We start from the raw sequence: 10,083 nt of genomic DNA, 5'->3' as shown, positions 1-10,083 counted from the left end.
GATTTCAGGCTAAAGTCCTATTTACTGTCATGTATGAGTTACTAACCAGACCTGCTTTCTAGACATAGATACTTCCTGCCCATCTGGATTTTGCAGAGTTAGATCAACAGTGTATTCCCACACATAACATGGCACGTGAGAAAAAGTCACGATCCAGCAGTCGGTTCGTGCTCCGCCGGCACGTGCCCACTGCAGCAGGTCGTTCGCTGGACCGGCTCACGCCGGTGGGGTGGTGGCAGCCTTGCCATGCCGGCGTTCACCGTTCAGTCCATTGTTAAGAGTTCAGTTAGCCGAACACTTTGCAAATCCTAGTCAGCATTCTACCCTGTAGAATCATTTGGGATGCAAGGAGCCTTTAAAGACCATCTAGTCCACCCCCCTTGCCACAGCAGGGACATTTTCATTAGATCAGGTTGCTCAAAACCCCATCCAACCTGACCTTGAACACTTCCAGTGATTCGGCATCTACAGCGTCTCTGGGTCACCTGCAGCGTCTCACACCCCATCGTGAAAAACGTCTTCTTACGTGAAATCTGAATCTACCCTCTTCCAGTTCAGAACCACTGTCCCGTGTCCTGTCTCTGCACACCTTGGTAAAGTGTCCTCATCTTTCTTCTCAGCCCCTTTTAAGTACGGAAAGGCTGCAACACGGTCTCCCTGGAGCCTTCTCCAGGCTGAACACCCCAGCTCGCAGCCATTCTTCACAGCAGATGTATTCCAGCCCTCTGATCGTTCCCTTGGCCTCCTCTGGACCTGCTCTCACAGGTCTGTGTCCTTGTTCTGTGGGCCCCAGGTCTGGACACAGAGCTCCAGGTGGGGTCTTAGGAGAGCAGAGTAAGGGGTAGAGTCCCCTCCCTCAGCCTCTTGCTGCCTTTGGCGCTGCCCGGGATACCGTTGGCTTTCTGGGTTGCAGCCGCACATGGCCGCTCATGTCCAATTGTGTGTCCACCAGTACCCCTCGGGTCCTTCTCCGCAGATGCGCTCTCCATCCCTCCCTCCCCAGCCTGGACTGATACCAGGGCTTCCCTCGACCTCGCGCTCGGCCTTGTTGAACCTCATGAGGCTCCCGCTGGCGCGCTCCTGAGGCCAGTCCAGGTCCCCCGATGGCAGCCCTGCCCTCGAGCGCATCAACCGCACCGTGCAACTTGGTGTCGTCTGCATACCTGCGCTAGATCCTCCTGTCGGCGTCACTGGTGGAGAGATTAACAGTACTGGTGCCAACGTGGGCCCCTGAGGGACACCGCTGGTTACTGATCCCCTTTTGGACACTGAGCTGTTAGTTGACTGCAACTCTTAGGACGTGGCCATCCAGCTAATGCCTTATCCATTGAACCGTCCATCCATCAAATCGATAGCTCTTCAATGTAGTGACAATGTTGTGAGGCTGTGTCAAAAGCCTCACAGAAGTCAGCGTTGGTGACATCGGCGGCTCCTCCGCTGTCCCCTGACACTGTTGTGGAAGGCCACCAGGTGGGCAGGCGTGCGCTGGCTCGTGTGCGGCTCTGCTGGCTGTCTCTGGTCACCTCCCTGTCGTCCCCGCGTCCTGACCTGCTCCCAGGAGGGTCTGCTCCGTGCTCTTTCTGGGCGCAGGTGACGCTGACTGCTCGGTGCTTCCAGGCTCCTCCTTTTCGCCCTTTTTAAAACTGAGTGTGATGTTTCCTTTTTTCCAGTCACGGGTGACCAGGTGCCACAGCTTTTCAGATACGGTGGCGAGCAGCTTAGTGACCGCATCTGTGAGTTCCCTTGGGACCCTGCGCTGCACCTCTGCGGTCCCATGGGCTGTGTATATTTGTTCCTCGACCCCAAGCCTGATGATCCCCTGCAACGGGTGGGACTCCGTCCAGCAGCCCCTGCCTCGGTACTCAGGGACTCGGGAGGCGTAGGAACAGCAATGGCCAGTGGAAACAGGGGGGAAGAGCTGCTCTTATGTCTTTCTTTTCTGACTGACGTACCTGTAGAAGCCTTTATTATTCTTCACATCCCTTGGAAATGTAGCTCCAGCTTTCCTGATCCCACCTCTAAACTGCTGGCCAGTTTCCTGTGTTCTCCCAGGACATGTGTTCCACAGCCTGTGCATTTCCCTCCTGTGTTCCAGTCTGACGGGTCCTCGCTCGGCCACGCTCTCTCCTGCCTCCCCTTCCCGACTCCCTGCGTGTGGGAATTCGCGGTTCTTGTGCTCCAGTGTCCTCAAAGAGCTGCAGCCCCCATGCTCCTTTTCTCCCGAGGGCCGTTCCCCAGGGGTCCCACACCCCAGCCACTCGTTCCCTCGCTGAGGTTCATGGTCCTGGCTGTTCTGTTTGCCTGGATGTGTCCCTGAGACCGTGAGTTCCGGGGCACGGCCACTGCAGCCCAGGCCACCGCCTGGGCCTCTCCGATGAGTTCTGTGTTGGTGAGCAACAGGTTCAGTATAGAGACATAAGTTTATATATGTGTATGTATGTATGCATGCACACACATTTTTAAAGAAGATATTGTTCTCTGGCACAAACTAGAAGAGAAGTGAATGCTTGGTCATCGGTTTTGAAGAGGAAGAAGCATCAATACACAGCTCAGTTGGGCGGTGGGAGCTGGCGAAGCATTGCTGTGGGCTCTCAGCATATCCCCGTTTCACACACAGCAACCCCATGAGCAGGGGAACTCAGACCAGCTGAAGGAGCCTGAGGCTCAGGGGCAATTGCAGAGGCTGCTGGGTGCCTTTCTCTTCATAACACTGAGTTGTCTCTGCTGTTCCAGCTCCCAACCACCTCATATTCTAAGATCCTTCAGCATTTCTTGGTGGTTACCTTTCAATTGTTGCTGCTCTGCGTAATCCTCAAACCTGGTCTTAGTCCCTGCCCGCTTATTTCCCAGATCAGAGGGAAATTTTGGACAGGCCAGTGTTAGAGTGGATCCCCCTGGGATTCCGCCAGTGGCCTCGCTCCTCTGAAAATGCCACATGTCCCCTGCAATCGCTTCCTCTGACCCCCAACAGGACAACCATCCTGTGCAGTGCGTTCAGCCTCACTTTTCAAAGAGCTCTGGGGGAGGGACCTCGTCAAAATCTTTTGGGAATTCGAATGGCAGATGCAGAAAGAAATAGCCGAAGATATGGGGAAAAGTCTTCTTTTGAGGTTTACCTGTTTTCAAAATGTAACAAACGGGTGATGTCTGTCTCCCGTTCACGGAGGCGCTGGCCTCCGGCGCCCCCCCGTGTTCCCTCCGCGGTGCCCCCGCGGGGCCCACAGCGCAGGCGGCCGCGCGGCCCCTCGCCCAGCGCGGCCCCTCGCCCCGCGCGGCCCCTCGCCCCGCGCGGCCCCTCACCCGCCGGCCCCTCGCCCGCCGGCCCCTCGCCCCGCGCGGCCCCTCGCCCCGCGCGGCCCCTCGCCCGCCGGCCCCTCGCCCGCCGGCCCCGCGCCCGCCGGCCCCGCGCCCCGCGCGGCCCCTCGCCCGCCGGCCCCTCGCCCCGCGCGGCCCCTCACCCGCCGGCCCCTCGCCCGCCGGCCCCTCGCCCCGCGCGGCCCCTCGCCCCGCGCGGCCCCTCGCCCGCCGGCCCCTCGCCCGCCGGCCCCGCGCCCGCCGGCCCCGCGCCCCGCGCGGCCCCTCGCCCGCCGGCCCCTCGCCCCGCGCCGCAGCAGAGCCCCGCCCGCGGCCTGCGACCGTCCCGGGTCCTGTGCCGGGCAGCGGTCAGCACTAGGGCTGTTTCTCTCACTATAGTTAGTCTGTGTTTAAATAAAGGCTTTATTTGAATAACTAACTGGCTTTTCTTACCTGCTCCTGAAGAGGTGAAAGAGGCTTGTTTCTGAGTACAATTGCACGTTTTAAAAGCAAATGCCTCTGATTCAGGGGGCTTTGAGCATAACTGAGATGGATTTTAACCTGATACAACACGCATCAAAAAGGACACTGCACTCATTAGTACCTCAGTGGAGCTGCCCAATAAAACCGCCGTCCCCGCCTGTCTCAGCGGTGATCCTGCTGTACTTTAATTATGAAATCGACCTAATTAATTCTGAAGACAGCTGGCCTGAAGAGTCAAGCAGCACTTTGAGAAATCTTGTCACGTTTGGTGTTGGTTTCATTACCAGCACCACAGGCAGCGCCAGGGTGACGCCAGCACTTGCCACACCGGTCACCAGCCAACACCAAACCGGTCACCAGCCAACACCACACTGGTCACCAGCCAACACCACACCGGTCACCAGCCAACACCACACTGGTCACCAGCCGACACCAAACCGGTCACCAGCCAGCACCACACCAGTCACCAGCCAGCACCACACTGGTCACCAGCCAGCACCAAACTGGTCACCAGGCAGCACCGAACCGGTCACCAGCCAGCACCGAACTGGTCACCAGCCAACACCACACCGGTCACCAGGCAGCACCAAACCAGTCACCAGCCAGCACCAGCAGGGCAGCCCGGGCACAGTCTGCAGGGCCCAGCGCCAGGTCCTGCTGCGTTTGGCCGGGTCCAGGTCCCACCAGGGCTGGGCGCTCGGGCTCCACACTCACTGCAGCTCACTTTGTCCCAGCTGTGCCAGCCCTTCACCACGGCCATCGATGCAGACGGTTAAATGCCCAGCTGCTGCTGTCTCCCCCTCTCCGGCTGCCGCGCCGAGCTGCCCCGCTGACCTGCCCGCGGCTGCCGCTGGAGGCCCCGCGTCCCGGCCCCAGCACCGAGCTGCCCCGCTGACCTGTCCGCGGCTGCCGCTGGAGGCCCCGCGTCCCGGCCCCAGCACCGAGCTGCCCCGCTGACCTGCCCGCGGCTGCCGCTGGAGGCCCCGCGTCCCGGCCCCAGCAGGACGAGGGCTCTGCCGGAGCCCGGGTCGCTCCTGCCGCACAGCCACGAGCAGCCAGGGCAGCCAGCGAGCACAACCGCCGCGGAGCACACAGGAACACGACGGCCTCTGGGCAGGGACGCTGCGGGGGCCTCCATGGGCCTCACCAAACCTGGAGGAGCCGGGCTGGCTGGCACGCTTGTTCCCTCCTTCATCCCAGGACTTCAGCGCTGCTCCCAGGTACGGGCAACGACTGCACGGTCAGACAAGCAAACACAGTGAGCGGATCCCAGGGTCGGTGATGCAGATGGAACGTCATTGTGGCCGTCAGGAGCAAGACCAGGGTGGAGGTGACAGCCAGGTCAGCATCCCCAGCCCCACGCCGAGGGGCGCCCAGCCCTGCTCCCCACACCGGCCAGGCCAGCACCGGCCCGGGCGCTGCCCCGGCGCAGAACAGACCGTGCCAGCCTGCGGCAGCTCCGCGCGCTCGGCCGCTGGGGCAGAGGAGCAGCTGTCAGCACGTCCCCCGCAGTTTCACAGTCTCTAGGCCAAACCACCCAGGCTCCTTCAGGTTCTCACCACAAGCTGCTTTGCCCAAACTTCCCTCTTGAGGACCACCAGGTGAGTTCTCTCGCTCCTTGAAGCCCGAGGCCCTGGCTGAACACGGAGCCGCAGAAGAGGAGCAGGTGAGGAGGCTGAGGCTCCTCGCAGGCTGTGAGCCCGCGAACACAGGCGCCTTGTTTGCAGGGTCCCTGCGGAGCACGGGTCAGCGTGGGGTGCAGGATCCGCTCCAGGCTCCTCGTTCCTTTTGTCTTTCCTGCCCCAGGGTCAGTGCTTTGTGCATTTCTCTGCTCCTCTGCACCCTCCTTTGCAGAACGGGCAATAGCAAACAAACCTCTTCCCCAGGTGTGCCACTGTGAGCTTTGATAAAGACTGATTTTAGTTCCCGAGCAAAGCAGCTCAGTAAATTCCATCATCCATGTGCTTAATGACCATGATAATACTGGATACCTTTGCTCTTAATACACCTCTCAGATCCCTTTTTAGCTTTACTGGGCTCTTGGCTTTGGCGCCTTGATGTGCTGCAGATGATCTGGGAAAGGGCTGAGCGATACCATTATTATCAATGCACAGGATACCCACAGCTCATACACCATGTACTGTCCGGCTGCGCCCTCTTCAAAGGGTAGAAAAAACCCGTCAGCTTGGAAAGACAATAGGGATCTGCAGTGTCACAAATGGTGCAGTGCATTACATAGCACATAATTAATAACTATTTCTTACAATAGACTAGTAAGTGCCAGAAGAAATAATTGGACAGCTGGTCTAAACCCAACAGAATAAATTACTTTTCACGTTGCACATAATTACATAGCAGAACTCCTGACTTTACAACACCCCGTGATAATCAAAAGTATCAGTGTCTGTTCTTGGTCAGCACTGAATTCCCCCAAAACAGTTATGCAGTAGATGGTAAAAAATCACCATCACCGAATGAAGAGAAAGGGACTGGGGATTACTAATGACTAGCAGAGGGGCTTTCCACATCCTGTGAAGTTCGTGAAGTCTCAAATGGTCGATATCCATCACCGGGTGACGGATCTGAGCCCATTCTTGGCTGAAGGCAACGTGAGGTTTTCCTGTAGCAGCTTTTTAGAAAATATCTGTGATTTGCTGTACATTTGCCCTCCTCTATTATTATCACGAGGAACCAATGAGCTGATTCCACCTCCGTGGGAGGGAAGTAAGTTACAGCAGCCGGCATGTGGACGTGGCTGAATTGGTGTGAATGGACCTTCACGACACACCTTGGACATTATCTTCCAGTGAACGGGAGACGAGGAACCGCTAGTCCAGAGCAGCAGCTCCGGCGGCTTTGCAGAGCGTGTGGCCGGCAGCTGCGGGACAGCCGGGCGATGGAGCCTGGGCTGCGGGCACAGCGGGCAAGGCACCCTGTCAGCACTCGCCAGGCCGTGGGACAGCCAGGCGATGGAGCCTGGGCTATGGGCAGAGCGGCATGTCACCCTCCCAGCGCTCGCCAGGCCGTGGGACAGCCGGGCGATGGAGCCTGGGCTGCGGGCAGAGCGACATGTCGCCCTCCCAGCGCTCGCCAGGCCGGCCTGCAGCCGGCTGGAGGACACCGCTCACCTGGAAAGGGCCACCCATGTCACAGCAGCAGCGGCTGGCTGTCCCCACAGGTATAACCAGGTCACACCTGGCCATGGGGCTCTGCAGCAGGGAGCTGGAGCTGTTGGGATTCCAGCTTGGGCAGCACTGTCCTGACACGCTTTGGCAGCAGACACAGGCAGAACAGACTTGTGATGTCAGGGGGAGGATGTGGGACATAGAGATTTGCACAGACATTAAACTTGGTGTCTCTTGGGGAAATACTTGCCCGAGTGTGGCATTCAGGAAGGGAACAGTCACGGAGGTCCAGGACCCCCAGGTCAGGACCCAGCTATTGCGGGTCATGCAGTGTTAATTCCTTCCATGAATCTGTGAACACGCACCCCGCGCTAGGTCAAAGCTGACAAAGGCTTAGATTAGCGACACAAGATCCATGCCTGTGGGTTTCATTTAATCTGTAAAATATACATGCTACAAGGTATGGGCAGTTTCTGAACAATCATACCATACATCTCAGACCTTCCCAGCTCCCAGGCCGCAGACACAGACACGGAGGTGAATCCTGGTGCGCTGGGAACCCTGGTGCATTCGGTATTGGGCAGAGAGAGATGACGGCAGAATGTTGTTGTGCAGGTGCAGGAGGCTCCTGCGCCACGGGTGGAGTGTTCCTATGCCAGCACCTCTCCGAGAGCCTCACGTTTGCCTCGGTGACAGCCAAAACTAAGGACTGATGGCGAGTGTATTGAGGGACTCTGTGGGAAATGCTGTTTGCTGAAGGAGCCTCCTGCAGCCTGTGTGCCAGGCAGGGTGCACGGGCACGGAGCTGTCACACGGAGGTGACACTCGGCACTCAAGCAGCCACTGTGGCACGTGCTCCTTGTCCACACGCAGCGTTTGCTCACGGAGCAGCTTGTGCTGGCGAACGGGGCACAGCACGCGGCGAACGCGGACGGGACGGGACGGGGCGGGCGCTGGTGGGCGCGGGGCAGGGGGGAGCGAACCGGGCAGAGCGGGGCTGTGGGGCCTGCAGCCCAGCTTGCAGAGGCAAGGACGGGGTCTCGAGCCTGCTGCTGGATCTCCCCACTGAATCCCAAGTATAAGGCACATAATACAGTTTAGATGTATTAGTTCCTGATTTGTGATTCCAAATTGAATTTTGCCTGGCCAAAATCCCAAACACTCAAATGGTGATAAAATATGTGTGGAGAGTTTTCAAAACTCTTGGTTTTTATTATTTATAGACCCAGCCCACATGTGCAAACGCTCTCTGCTCCCAGAGCAGCACGTGCTTGTCCCCGAGCTGCCGCGGGCTGTTCCCCGCGCCACACGCAGGCCGGCGCGGTGCTGGCGTTTGCCGAGCTCCCGCAGCGGCACGCACGGCCCTTCCCGTGCCCCACAACCCATCTGCGGGTGTGCGGGGCCTGCAAATGCCACTCAGCCAACAGCCAAGGGTGGTCAGATATAAACTTCGCTGATCGCAGCGTGATTCCCCTCCTGTGTGAGCAATAGGGTTGCAGCCTGGAGCGTAGGGAAAGGACACGGACACCTAATCACTTGAGAGTGGCTTTGATGGATGCAGGATAAACTGTCCCACAGTGCCAACCGACAGCCGTTTCTGCTGTCAAAGAACAGCATTATCCACTGGTACCTGATACCTACAGTGCTGAGCCTTCCAAATAACATATTTTAAAATCTGACATGTCATCTTCATTGACCACACCTGTGCAGTCTAGAGCAACGCTGGGCAAGCCAGGGAGCAAATGAGTAACTCCTGCAGCTGTGCAATCCGAGCTGAAGGGGTCCATGCAACCGATTGATAGGGAATGAGGCAACATGTCAGTGTTCAGGATTGTGCTCCAAAGGCTGCGAGACCTGCTGCTATGTGCAGAAAGAACACACCGAGAAGCATCCCGCAGAGCATGCGAACATACGTGTAGCAGGAAGCAAAGTCGTGGTGCTGATAACAATTAGAGCTGAAGTAACAGTTTACTGTGCAGGTAAAATAACTAATCCATTAACATGCAAACAAGACAAATTATAGAAGTCAATTACCAGTAGAAAAATGCATGGTATGAAGTGAAGGCAGTGACTGAGTGTACGGGAGGAAGGACCTGACTTAGAGCTGGGGTAGGAGCAGAAGCCGTTTGACACAGCACACACAGCGGTGCCCCGCGGCACAGGACCCTGCGCTACGGAGCGGGCGGTGACACAGCTGGAATCCCTGCCTGCCGAAAAAAGCCATGGAGTAGTCAATATTCACACCAACCTCAGTTAACAGGCAGCTCTGCAATAACCAAGTGTGAATCAGGACACAGCTACAGTGACCAAGTGAGAATGGGTTTTGCAGAGAAGGGACAACTGGCAATCTGCTCCTCTAAAACCTCTCGCAGTCGCAGACTCCCAGCTGACAGCTCCGCCACTGGCTTTCCTCGAGGCGCCCTCCCCAGCACGCGAATGGAGAGAAAAGGCACCCCCAGCAGACCCTGCTGGGAAAGCAAGAGGAGACCCACCTTCACCCCAGCCACTGCTGATGCAGCAGCAACGGGGCTCAGCATGGGGAGCAGGTGATCTCTGATCCACCAAAAGCACCCGAAAAGCAGCATTGAACAACCTAGACAAGGCCAAAAGACCACCCAATCTGCCACAGAGCTGCGAAGTTAACCTGGGCCCTGCCAGACCTCAATTTCTGCTTGTCTCGAGCTTGCGTCTTGCACACTAACTCCGCAGATTAAATCCTCCCCATGGCAACAGCACTACCCTGGCCTCCCACAGCCTTCCCCAAAGCTCAGACCAGTTCCCCTGTAACTATGAGAGACCTCGCGAAGTGAGCAGGGAAGAATTTTAGGGGCCATAGTGCACTGAACTGTGCATGCACGTGCCCTCACATCCACAAGCACACACATGTACCTCCTGTACCTCCATTGCTGACTGCATCCAGGGCTTGGTCCAGCTGCCACACAGCCAGGACAACACAGGCTGCAGCGAAGGACACCAGAGGGACAGTGGGGAGCCTCAGGAGTCCCCACGTCTGCCCAAAGTCACAGCGAAGCTGAGTGACCTCAGCAGCCCCTGGAATCCAAGGGCGCTCACGGATTGAGCTTGACCCTCCTGCCAGTCTGCACCTGTGCCAAAGGCTCGATATTGTGGCGGCTGTGTCGTGGAGCAACGACACCCCTGAAACCCGGGGGTTTGTGGAGGA

The sequence above is a fragment of the Streptopelia decaocto genome (assembly GCF_964273445.1).
Source record: "Streptopelia decaocto genome assembly, chromosome: 3".
NCBI lineage: Eukaryota > Metazoa > Chordata > Aves > Columbiformes > Columbidae > Streptopelia > Streptopelia decaocto.
The sequence above is the reverse complement of the archived record's forward strand: the minus strand, read 5'-3'. Positions refer to the sequence as shown.